This window comes from Myxine glutinosa, chromosome 8 (genome assembly GCF_964187855.1).
Source record: "Myxine glutinosa chromosome 8, kmMyxGlut1.1, whole genome shotgun sequence".
In the NCBI taxonomy this organism is placed as follows: domain Eukaryota; kingdom Metazoa; phylum Chordata; class Myxini; order Myxiniformes; family Myxinidae; genus Myxine; species Myxine glutinosa.
This window is the reverse complement of record NC_136268.1, coordinates 35,994,713-36,007,101: the sequence shown is the minus strand read 5'-3', so window position 1 is coordinate 36,007,101 and position 12,389 is coordinate 35,994,713. Positions and strand designations below refer to the sequence as shown.

The 12,389-nt window shown below is 40.5% G+C and overlaps 4 non-coding genes across 4 annotated transcripts; all 4 read left to right on the top strand.

Annotated features, from left to right (window-relative positions):
- Positions 1-3,083: 3,083 nt before the first annotated feature.
- Positions 3,084-3,156, top strand: TRNAF-GAA (transfer RNA phenylalanine (anticodon GAA)). Its single transcript has one exon. It is a non-coding gene; the product is annotated as a tRNA-Phe (tRNA).
- A 916-nt stretch (positions 3,157-4,072) lies between these two features.
- Positions 4,073-4,145, top strand: TRNAF-GAA (transfer RNA phenylalanine (anticodon GAA)). Its single transcript has one exon. It is a non-coding gene; the product is annotated as a tRNA-Phe (tRNA).
- Positions 4,146-8,210: 4,065 nt separating this feature from the next.
- On the top strand, positions 8,211-8,283 carry TRNAF-GAA (transfer RNA phenylalanine (anticodon GAA)). The gene has a single exon. It is a non-coding gene; the product is annotated as a tRNA-Phe (tRNA).
- Positions 8,284-8,407: 124 nt separating this feature from the next.
- TRNAF-GAA (transfer RNA phenylalanine (anticodon GAA)) lies at positions 8,408-8,480 on the top strand. The gene has a single exon. It is a non-coding gene; the product is annotated as a tRNA-Phe (tRNA).
- Positions 8,481-12,389: the final 3,909 nt, after the last annotated feature.

Below are 12,389 nucleotides of genomic sequence, written 5' to 3'. Positions count from 1 at the left end.
AACGTGCTTTTTTTGGAAGTCAGTGAAGGAGAATGAGTGGAATTCACAAAATTCGATGTTTCTTTTGATGGTGTTTTCTGAAAGTGCAAGTCCATCAGTTCGTTCATTGGTGTGGTCAAATATCTGCTGAAATAGTTCAGTTGGGAGAGCATCAGACTGAAGATCTGAAGGTCGCTGGTTCAATTCCTGGTTTCGGGAAATGTTATTTTTTTGGAAGTCCGTAAAGGAGAATGAGAGGGAATTCACAAAATTCAATGTTTCCTTTGATGGTATTTTCTGAAAGGGCAAGTCTATCAGTTCGTTCATTGCTGTGGTCAAATATCTGCTGAAATAGCTCAGTTGGGAGAGCGTCAGACTGAAGGTCCTTGGTTCAATTCCTGGTTTCAGCAAATGTGCTTTTTTGGAAGTCAGAAAAGGTGAATGAGAGGAATTCACAAAATTCAATGTTTCCTTTGATGGTGTTTTCTGAAAGGGCAAGTCTATCAGTTAGTTCATTGCTGTGGTCAAACATCTGCTGAAATAGCTCAGTTGGGAGAGGGTCAGACTGAAGATCTGAAGGTTCCGGGTTGAATTCCTGGTTTCAGCAAAGGTGCTTTTTTTGGAAGTCCGAAAAGGAGAATGAGAGGAATTCACAAATTTCAATGTTTCTTTTGAAGGTGTTTTCTGAAAGGGCAAGACTTTCAGTTTGTTCATTGCTGTGGTCACACACCTCCTGAAATAGCTCAGTTGGGAGAGGGTCAGACTGAAGATCTGAAGGTCCCTGGTTCAATTCCTGGTTTCAGCAAACATGCTTTTTTTGGAAGTTAGAAAAGGAGAATGAGAGGATTTCACAAAATTCAATGTTTCCTTTGATGGTGTTTTCTGAAAGGGCAAGTCTGTCAGTTCGTTCATTGATGTGGTCAAATACCTGCTGAAATAGCTCAGTTGGGAGAGGGTCTGACTGAAGATCTGAAGGTCCCTGGTTCAATTCCTAGTTTCAACAAGCATGCTTTTTTTTTGGAAGTCAGAAGAGGAGAATGAGAAGAATTCACAAATTTCAATGTTTCTTTTGATGGTGTTTTCAAAAAGTGCAGGTCTTTCAGTTCGTTCATTGCTGTTGTCGAACACCTGCTGAAATAGCTCAGTTGGGAGAGCATCAGACTGAAGATCTGAAGGTTCCTGGTTGAATTCCTCATTTCAGCAAAGGTGCTTTCTTTGGAAGTCAGTGAAGGAGAATGAGCGGAATTCACAAAATTCAATGTTTCTTTTGATGGTATATTCTGAAAGGGCAAGTCTTTCAGTTCGTTCATTGCTATGGTCAAACATTGGCTGAAATAGCTCAGTTGGGAGAGCATCAGACTGAAGATCTGAAGGTTCCTGGTTGAATTCCTGGTTTCAGCAAAGGTGCTTTTTTTGGAAGTCCGAAAAGGAGAATGAGAGGAATTCACAAATTTCAATGTTTCTTTTGAAGGTGTTTTCTGAAAGGGCAAGACTTTCAGTTTGTTCATTGCTGTGGTCACACACCTCCTGAAATAGCTCAGTTGGGAGAGCGTCAGACTGAAGATCTGAAGGTCACTGGTTCAATGCCTGGTTTCAGCAAACGTTCTTTTTCCTGAAGTCAGTAAAGGAGAATGAGAGGAATTCACAAAATTCGATGTTTCTTTTGATGGTGTTTTCTGTAAGGGCAAGTCTTTCAGTTCGTTCATTGCGTTGATAAAATATCTGCTGAAATAGCTCAGTTGGGAAAGTGTCAGAGTGAAGATCTGAAGGTCTTTGGTTCAATTCCTGGTTTCAGCAAATGTTCTTTTTTGGAAGTCCGAAAAGGAGAATGAGAGGAATTCACAAATTTCAATGTTTCTTTTGAAGGTGTTTTCTGAAACGGCAAGACTTTCAGTTTGTTCATTGCTGTGGTCACACACCTCCTGAAATAGCTCAGTTGGGAGAGCGTCAGACTGAAGATCTGAAGGTCACTGGTTCAATTCCTGGTTTCAGCAAACGTGCTTTTTTTGGAAGTCAGTGAAGGAGAATGAGAGGAATTCACAAAATTCAATGTTTCTTTTGATGGTATTTTCTGAAAGGGCAAGACTTTCAGTTTGTTCATTGCTGTGGTCACACACCTCCTGAAATAGCTCAGTTGGGAGAGCGTCAGACTGAAGATCTGAAGGTCCCTGGTTCTAATTCCTGGTTTCAGCAAACGTGCTTTTTTTGGAAGTCAGTGAAGGAGAATGAGTGGAATTCACAAAATTCGATGTTTCTTTTGATGGTGTTTTCTGAAAGTGCAAGTCCATCAGTTCGTTCATTGGTGTGGTCAAATATCTGCTGAAATAGTTCAGTTGGGAGAGCATCAGACTGAAGATCTGAAGGTCGCTGGTTCAATTCCTGGTTTCGGGAAATGTTATTTTTTTGGAAGTCCGTAAAGGAGAATGAGAGGGAATTCACAAAATTCAATGTTTCCTTTGATGGTATTTTCTGAAAGGGCAAGTCTATCAGTTCGTTCATTGCTGTGGTCAAATATCTGCTGAAATAGCTCAGTTGGGAGAGCGTCAGACTGAAGGTCCTTGGTTCAATTCCTGGTTTCAGCAAATGTGCTTTTTTGGAAGTCAGAAAAGGTGAATGAGAGGAATTCACAAAATTCAATGTTTCCTTTGATGGTGTTTTCTGAAAGGGCAAGTCTATCAGTTAGTTCATTGCTGTGGTCACACACCTCCTGAAATAGCTCAGTTGGGAGAGCGTCTGACTGAAGATCTGAAGGTCCCTGGTTCAATTCCGAGTTTCAACAAGCATGCTTTTTTTTTGGAAGTCAGAAGAGGAGAATGAGAAGAATTCACAAATTTCAATGTTTCTTTTGATGGTGTTTTCAAAAAGTGCAGGTCTTTCAGTTCGTTCATTGCTGTTGTCGAACACCTGCTGAAATAGCTCAGTTGGGAGAGCATCAGACTGAAGATCTGAAGGTTCCTGGTTGAATTCCTCATTTCAGCAAAGGTGCTTTCTTTGGAAGTCAGTGAAGGAGAATGAGCGGAATTCACAAAATTCAATGTTTCTTTTGATGGTATATTCTGAAAGGGCAAGTCTTTCAGTTCGTTCATTGCTATGGTCAAACATTGGCTGAAATAGCTCAGTTGGGAGAGCATCAGACTGAAGATCTGAAGGTCCCTGGTTCAATTCCTGGTTTCAGCAAATGTTCTTTTTTTGGAAGTCCGAAAAGGAGAATGAGAGAATTCAAAAATTTCAATGTTTCTTTTGAAGGTGTTTTCTGAAAGGGCAAGACTTTCAGTTTGTTCATTGCTGTGGTCACACACCTCCTGAAATCGTTTAGTTGGGAGAGCGTCAGACTGAAGATCTGAAGGTCCCTGGTTCAATTCCTGGTTTCAGCAAATGTTCTTTTTTTGGAAGTCAGTGAAGGAGAATGAGAGGAATTCACAAAATTCGATGTTTCTTTTGATGGTATTTTCTGAAAGGGCAAGTCTATCAGTTCGTTCATTGCTGAAATCAAACATCTGCTGAAATAGCTCAGATGGGAGAGCATCAGAGTGAAGATCTGAAGGTCACTGTTTCAATTCTTGGTTTCAGCAAACATGATTTTTTTGGAAGTCAGAAAAGGAGAATGAGAGGAATTTACAAAATTCAACGTTTCTTTTGATGGTATTTTCTGAAAGGGCAAGTCTTTCAGTTCGTTCATTGCTGTGGTCAAGTATCTGCTGAAATAGCTCAGTTGGGAGTACGTCAGAAGGAAGATCTGAAGGTCACTGGTTGAATTCCTGCTTTCAACAAACGTTCTTTTTTTGGAAGTCCGAAAAGGAGAATGAGAGGAATTCACAAAATTCAACGTTTCTTTTGATGGTGTTTTCAAAAAGTGCAGGTCTTTCAGTTCGTTCATTGCTGTGGTCAAATATCTGCTGAAATCGCTCAATTTGGAGAGCATCAGGCTGAAGATCTGAAGGTCACTGGTTCATTTCCTGGTTTCAGCAAACGTTCTTTTTTTGGAAGTCAGAAAAGGAGCATGAACGGAATTCACAAAATGAAATGTTTATTTTGATGGTGTTTTCTGAAAGTGCAAGTCCATCAGTTCGTTCATTGGTGTGGTCAAATATCTGCTGAAATAGCTCAGTTGGGAAAGCGTCAGACTGAAGATCTGAAGATCCTTGGTTCAATTCCTGGTTTCAGCAAACGTTCTTTTTCTTGAAGTCAGTAAAGGAGAATGAGAGGAATTCACAAAATTCGATGTTTCTTTTGATGGTGTTTTCAAAAAGTGCAGGTCTTTCAGTTCGTTCATTGCTATTGTCGAACACCTGCTGAAATCGCTCAGTGGGGAGAGCATCAGACTGAAGATCTGAAGGTTCCTGGTTGAATTCCTGGTTTCAGCAAAGGTGCTTTCTTTGGAAGTCAGAAAAGGAGAAAGAGCGGAATTCACAAAATTCAATGTTTCTTTTGATGGTATTTTCTGAAAGGCCAAGTCTTTCAGTTCGTTCATTGGTATGGTCAAACATTGGCTGAAATAGCTCAGTTGGGAGAGCATCAGACTGAAGATCTGAGAGGTCCCTCGTTCAATTCCTGGTTTCAGCAAATGTTCTTTTTTGGAAGTCCGAAAAGGAGAATGAGAGGAATTCACAAATTTCAATGTTTCTTTTGAAGGTGTTTTCTGAAAGGGCAAGACTTTCAGTTTGTTCATTGCTGTGGTCACACACCTCCTGAAATAGCTCAGTTGGGAGAGCGTCAGACTGAAGATCTGAACGTCACTGGTTCAATTCCTGGTTTCAGCAAACGTGCTTTTTTTGGAAGTCAGTGAAGGAGAATGAGAGGAATTCACAAAATTCGATGTTTCTTTTGATGGTATTTTCTGAAAGGGCAAGACTTTCAGTTTGTTCATTGCTGTGGTCAAATATCTGCTGAAATAGTTCAGTTGGGAGAGCTATCAGACTGAAGATCTGAAGGTCCCTGGTTCAATTCCTGGTTTCGGGAAATGTTCTTTTTTTGGAAGTCCGAAAAGGAGAATGAGAGTGAATTCACAAAATTCAATGTTTCCTTTGATGGTATTTTCTGAAAGGGCAAGTCTATCAGTTCGTTCATTGCTGTGGTCAAATATCTGCTGAAATAGCTCAGTTGGGAGAGCGTCAGACTGAAGGTCCTTGGTTCAATTCCTGGTTTCAGCAAATGTGCTTTTTTTGGAAGTCAGAAAAGGAGAATGAGAGGAATTCACAAAATTCAATGTTTCCTTTGATGGTATTTTCTGAAAGGGCAAGTCTTTCAGTTCGTTCATTGCTGGGGTCAAGCATCTGCTGAAATAGCTCAGTTGGGAGTGTGTCAGTCTGAAGATCTGAAGGTCACTGGTTCAATTCCAGATTTCAGCAAATGTGCTGTTTTGGAAATCAGAAAAGGAGAATGAGTGGAATTCACAAAATTCAATGTTTCTTTTGATGGTGTTTTCTGAAAGGGCAAGTCTATCAGGTAGTTCATTGCTGTGGTCAAACATCTGTTGAAATAGCTCAGTTGGGAGAGGGTCAGACTGAAGATCTGAAGGTTCCTGGTTGAATTCCTGGTTTCAGCAAAGGTGCTTTTTTTGGAAGTCCGAAAAGGAGAATGAGAGGAATTCACAAATTTCAATGTTTCTTTTGAAGGTGTTTTCTGATAGGGCAAGACTTTCAGTTTGTTCATTGCTGTGGTCACACACCTCCTGAAATAGCTCAGTTGGGAGAGCGTCAGACTGAAGATCTGAAGGTCACTGGTTCAATGCCTGGTTTCAGCAAACGTTCTTTTTCCTGAAGTCAGTAAAGGAGAATGAGAGGAATTCACAAAATTCGATGTTTCTTTTGATGGTGTTTTCTGTAAGGGCAAGTCTTTCAGTTCGTTCATTGCTTTGATAAAATATCTGCTGAAATAGCTCAGTTGGGAAAGTGTCAGAGTGAAGATCTGAAGGTCTTTGGTTCAATTCCTGGTTTCAGCAAATGTTCTTTTTTGGAAGTCCGAAAAGGAGAATGAGAGGAATTCACAAATTTCAATGTTTCTTTTGAAGGTGTTTTCTGAAACGGCAAGACTTTCAGTTTGTTCATTGCTGTGGTCACACACCTCCTGAAATAGCTCAGTTGGGAGAGCGTCAGACTGAAGATCTGAAGGTCACTGGTTCAATTCCTGGTTTCAGCAAACGTGCTTTTTTTGGAAGTCAGTGAAGGAGAATGAGAGGAATTCACAAAATTCAATGTTTCTTTTGATGGTATTTTCTGAAAGGGCAAGACTTTCAGTTTGTTCATTGCTGTGGTCACACACCTCCTGAAATAGCTCAGTTGGGAGAGCGTCAGACTGAAGATCTGAAGGTCCCTGGTTCTAATTCCTGGTTTCAGCAAACGTGCTTTTTTTGGAAGTCAGTGAAGGAGAATGAGTGGAATTCACAAAATTCGATGTTTCTTTTGATGGTGTTTTCTGAAAGTGCAAGTCCATCAGTTCGTTCATTGGTGTGGTCAAATATCTGCTGAAATAGTTCAGTTGGGAGAGCATCAGACTGAAGATCTGAAGGTCGCTGGTTCAATTCCTGGTTTCGGGAAATGTTATTTTTTTGGAAGTCCGTAAAGGAGAATGAGAGGGAATTCACAAAATTCAATGTTTCCTTTGATGGTATTTTCTGAAAGGGCAAGTCTATCAGTTCGTTCATTGCTGTGGTCAAATATCTGCTGAAATAGCTCAGTTGGGAGAGCGTCAGACTGAAGGTCCTTGGTTCAATTCCTGGTTTCAGCAAATGTGCTTTTTTGGAAGTCAGAAAAGGTGAATGAGAGGAATTCACAAAATTCAATGTTTCCTTTGATGGTGTTTTCTGAAAGGGCAAGTCTATCAGTTAGTTCATTGCTGTGGTCAAACATCTGCTGAAATAGCTCAGTTGGGAGAGGGTCAGACTGAAGATCTGAAGGTTCCGGGTTGAATTCCTGGTTTCAGCAAAGGTGCTTTTTTTGGAAGTCCGAAAAGGAGAATGAGAGGAATTCACAAATTTCAATGTTTCTTTTGAAGGTGTTTTCTGAAAGGGCAAGACTTTCAGTTTGTTCATTGCTGTGGTCACACACCTCCTGAAATAGCTCAGTTGGGAGAGGGTCAGACTGAAGATCTGAAGGTCCCTGGTTCAATTCCTGGTTTCAGCAAACATGCTTTTTTTGGAAGTTAGAAAAGGAGAATGAGAGGATTTCACAAAATTCAATGTTTCCTTTGATGGTGTTTTCTGAAAGGGCAAGTCTGTCAGTTCGTTCATTGATGTGGTCAAATACCTGCTGAAATAGCTCAGTTGGGAGAGGGTCTGACTGAAGATCTGAAGGTCCCTGGTTCAATTCCTAGTTTCAACAAGCATGCTTTTTTTTTGGAAGTCAGAAGAGGAGAATGAGAAGAATTCACAAATTTCAATGTTTCTTTTGATGGTGTTTTCAAAAAGTGCAGGTCTTTCAGTTCGTTCATTGCTGTTGTCGAACACCTGCTGAAATAGCTCAGTTGGGAGAGCATCAGACTGAAGATCTGAAGGTTCCTGGTTGAATTCCTGGTTTCAGCAAAGGTGCTTTTTTTGGAAGTCCGAAAAGGAGAATGAGAGGAATTCACAAATTTCAATGTTTCTTTTGAAGGTGTTTTCTGAAAGGGCAAGACTTTCAGTTTGTTCATTGCTGTGGTCACACATCTGCTGAAATAGCTCAGTTGGGAGAGCGTCAGACTGAAGGTCCTTGGTTCAATTCCTGGTTTCAGCAAATGTGCTTTTTTGGAAGTCAGAAAAGGTGAATGAGAGGAATTCACAAAATTCAATGTTTCCTTTGATGGTGTTTTCTGAAAGGGCAAGTCTATCAGTTAGTTCATTGCTGTGGTCACACACCTCCTGAAATAGCTCAGTTGGGAGAGCGTCTGACTGAAGATCTGAAGGTCCCTGGTTCAATTCCGAGTTTCAACAAGCATGCTTTTTTTTTGGAAGTCAGAAGAGGAGAATGAGAAGAATTCACAAATTTCAATGTTTCTTTTGATGGTGTTTTCAAAAAGTGCAGGTCTTTCAGTTCGTTCATTGCTGTTGTCGAACACCTGCTGAAATAGCTCAGTTGGGAGAGCATCAGACTGAAGATCTGAAGGTTCCTGGTTGAATTCCTCATTTCAGCAAAGGTGCTTTCTTTGGAAGTCAGTGAAGGAGAATGAGCGGAATTCACAAAATTCAATGTTTCTTTTGATGGTATATTCTGAAAGGGCAAGTCTTTCAGTTCGTTCATTGCTATGGTCAAACATTGGCTGAAATAGCTCAGTTGGGAGAGCATCAGACTGAAGATCTGAAGGTCCCTGGTTCAATTCCTGGTTTCAGCAAATGTTCTTTTTTTGGAAGTCCGAAAAGGAGAATGAGAGAATTCAAAAATTTCAATGTTTCTTTTGAAGGTGTTTTCTGAAAGGGCAAGACTTTCAGTTTGTTCATTGCTGTGGTCACACACCTCCTGAAATAGCTCAGTTGGGAGAGCGTCAGACTGAAGATCTGAAGGTCCCTGGTTCAATTCCTGGTTTCAGCAAATGTTCTTTTTTTGGAAGTCAGTGAAGGAGAATGAGAGGAATTCACAAAATTCGATGTTTCTTTTGATGGTATTTTCTGAAAGGGCAAGTCTATCAGTTCGTTCATTGCTGAAATCAAACATCTGCTGAAATAGCTCAGATGGGAGAGCATCAGAGTGAAGATCTGAAGGTCACTGTTTCAATTCTTGGTTTCAGCAAACATGATTTTTTTGGAAGTCAGAAAAGGAGAATGAGAGGAATTTACAAAATTCAACGTTTCTTTTGATGGTATTTTCTGAAAGGGCAAGTCTTTCAGTTCGTTCATTGCTGTGGTCAAGTATCTGCTGAAATAGCTCAGTTGGGAGTACGTCAGAAGGAAGATCTGAAGGTCACTGGTTGAATTCCTGCTTTCAACAAACGTTCTTTTTTTGGAAGTCCGAAAAGGAGAATGAGAGGAATTCACAAAATTCAACGTTTCTTTTGATGGTGTTTTCAAAAAGTGCAGGTCTTTCAGTTCGTTCATTGCTGTGGTCAAATATCTGCTGAAATCGCTCAATTTGGAGAGCATCAGGCTGAAGATCTGAAGGTCACTGGTTCAATTCCTGGTTTCAGCAAACGTTCTTTTTCTTGAAGTCAGTAAAGGAGAATGAGAGGAATTCACAAAATTCGATGTTTCTTTTGATGGTGTTTTCAAAAAGTGCAGGTCTTTCAGTTCGTTCATTGCTATTGTCGAACACCTGCTGAAATCGCTCAGTGGGGAGAGCATCAGACTGAAGATCTGAAGGTTCCTGGTTGAATTCCTGGTTTCAGCAAAGGTGCTTTCTTTGGAAGTCAGAAAAGGAGAAAGAGCGGAATTCACAAAATTCAATGTTTCTTTTGATGGTATTTTCTGAAAGGCCAAGTCTTTCAGTTCGTTCATTGGTATGGTCAAACATTGGCTGAAATAGCTCAGTTGGGAGAGCATCAGACTGAAGATCTGAGAGGTCCCTCGTTCAATTCCTGGTTTCAGCAAATGTTCTTTTTTGGAAGTCCGAAAAGGAGAATGAGAGGAATTCACAAATTTCAATGTTTCTTTTGAAGGTGTTTTCTGAAAGGGCAAGACTTTCAGTTTGTTCATTGCTGTGGTCACACACCTCCTGAAATAGCTCAGTTGGGAGAGCGTCAGACTGAAGATCTGAACGTCACTGGTTCAATTCCTGGTTTCAGCAAACGTGCTTTTTTTGGAAGTCAGTGAAGGAGAATGAGAGGAATTCACAAAATTCGATGTTTCTTTTGATGGTATTTTCTGAAAGGGCAAGACTTTCAGTTTGTTCATTGCTGTGGTCAAATATCTGCTGAAATAGTTCAGTTGGGAGAGCTATCAGACTGAAGATCTGAAGGTCCCTGGTTCAATTCCTGGTTTCGGGAAATGTTCTTTTTTTGGAAGTCCGAAAAGGAGAATGAGAGTGAATTCACAAAATTCAATGTTTCCTTTGATGGTATTTTCTGAAAGGGCAAGTCTATCAGTTCGTTCATTGCTGTGGTCAAATATCTGCTGAAATAGCTCAGTTGGGAGAGCGTCAGACTGAAGGTCCTTGGTTCAATTCCTGGTTTCAGCAAATGTGCTTTTTTTGGAAGTCAGAAAAGGAGAATGAGAGGAATTCACAAAATTCAATGTTTCCTTTGATGGTATTTTCTGAAAGGGCAAGTCTTTCAGTTCGTTCATTGCTGGGGTCAAGCATCTGCTGAAATAGCTCAGTTGGGAGTGTGTCAGTCTGAAGATCTGAAGGTCACTGGTTCAATTCCAGATTTCAGCAAATGTGCTGTTTTGGAAATCAGAAAAGGAGAATGAGTGGAATTCACAAAATTCAATGTTTCTTTTGATGGTGTTTTCTGAAAGGGCAAGTCTATCAGGTAGTTCATTGCTGTGGTCAAACATCTGTTGAAATAGCTCAGTTGGGAGAGGGTCAGACTGAAGATCTGAAGGTTCCTGGTTGAATTCCTGGTTTCAGCAAAGGTGCTTTTTTTGGAAGTCCGAAAAGGAGAATGAGAGGAATTCACAAATTTCAATGTTTCTTTTGAAGGTGTTTTCTGATAGGGCAAGACTTTCAGTTTGTTCATTGCTGTGGTCACACACCTCCTGAAATAGCTCAGTTGGGAGAGCGTCAGACTGAAGATCTGAAGGTCACTGGTTCAATGCCTGGTTTCAGCAAACGTTCTTTTTCCTGAAGTCAGTAAAGGAGAATGAGAGGAATTCACAAAATTCGATGTTTCTTTTGATGGTGTTTTCTGTAAGGGCAAGTCTTTCAGTTCGTTCATTGCTTTGATAAAATATCTGCTGAAATAGCTCAGTTGGGAAAGTGTCAGAGTGAAGATCTGAAGGTCTTTGGTTCAATTCCTGGTTTCAGCAAATGTTCTTTTTTGGAAGTCCGAAAAGGAGAATGAGAGGAATTCACAAATTTCAATGTTTCTTTTGAAGGTGTTTTCTGAAACGGCAAGACTTTCAGTTTGTTCATTGCTGTGGTCACACACCTCCTGAAATAGCTCAGTTGGGAGAGCGTCAGACTGAAGATCTGAAGGTCACTGGTTCAATTCCTGGTTTCAGCAAACGTGCTTTTTTTGGAAGTCAGTGAAGGAGAATGAGAGGAATTCACAAAATTCAATGTTTCTTTTGATGGTATTTTCTGAAAGGGCAAGACTTTCAGTTTGTTCATTGCTGTGGTCACACACCTCCTGAAATAGCTCAGTTGGGAGAGCGTCAGACTGAAGATCTGAAGGTCCCTGGTTCTAATTCCTGGTTTCAGCAAACGTGCTTTTTTTGGAAGTCAGTGAAGGAGAATGAGTGGAATTCACAAAATTCGATGTTTCTTTTGATGGTGTTTTCTGAAAGTGCAAGTCCATCAGTTCGTTCATTGGTGTGGTCAAATATCTGCTGAAATAGTTCAGTTGGGAGAGCATCAGACTGAAGATCTGAAGGTCGCTGGTTCAATTCCTGGTTTCGGGAAATGTTATTTTTTTGGAAGTCCGTAAAGGAGAATGAGAGGGAATTCACAAAATTCAATGTTTCCTTTGATGGTATTTTCTGAAAGGGCAAGTCTATCAGTTCGTTCATTGCTGTGGTCAAATATCTGCTGAAATAGCTCAGTTGGGAGAGCGTCAGACTGAAGGTCCTTGGTTCAATTCCTGGTTTCAGCAAATGTGCTTTTTTGGAAGTCAGAAAAGGTGAATGAGAGGAATTCACAAAATTCAATGTTTCCTTTGATGGTGTTTTCTGAAAGGGCAAGTCTATCAGTTAGTTCATTGCTGTGGTCAAACATCTGCTGAAATAGCTCAGTTGGGAGAGGGTCAGACTGAAGATCTGAAGGTTCCGGGTTGAATTCCTGGTTTCAGCAAAGGTGCTTTTTTTGGAAGTCCGAAAAGGAGAATGAGAGGAATTCACAAATTTCAATGTTTCTTTTGAAGGTGTTTTCTGAAAGGGCAAGACTTTCAGTTTGTTCATTGCTGTGGTCACACACCTCCTGAAATAGCTCAGTTGGGAGAGGGTCAGACTGAAGATCTGAAGGTCCCTGGTTCAATTCCTGGTTTCAGCAAACATGCTTTTTTTGGAAGTTAGAAAAGGAGAATGAGAGGATTTCACAAAATTCAATGTTTCCTTTGATGGTGTTTTCTGAAAGGGCAAGTCTGTCAGTTCGTTCATTGATGTGGTCAAATACCTGCTGAAATAGCTCAGTTGGGAGAGGGTCTGACTGAAGATCTGAAGGTCCCTGGTTCAATTCCTAGTTTCAACAAGCATGCTTTTTTTTTGGAAGTCAGAAGAGGAGAATGAGAAGAATTCACAAATTTCAATGTTTCTTTTGATGGTGTTTTCAAAAAGTGCAGGTCTTTCAGTTCGTTCATTGCTGTTGTCGAACACCTGCTGAAATAGCTCAGTTGGGAGAGCATCAGACTGA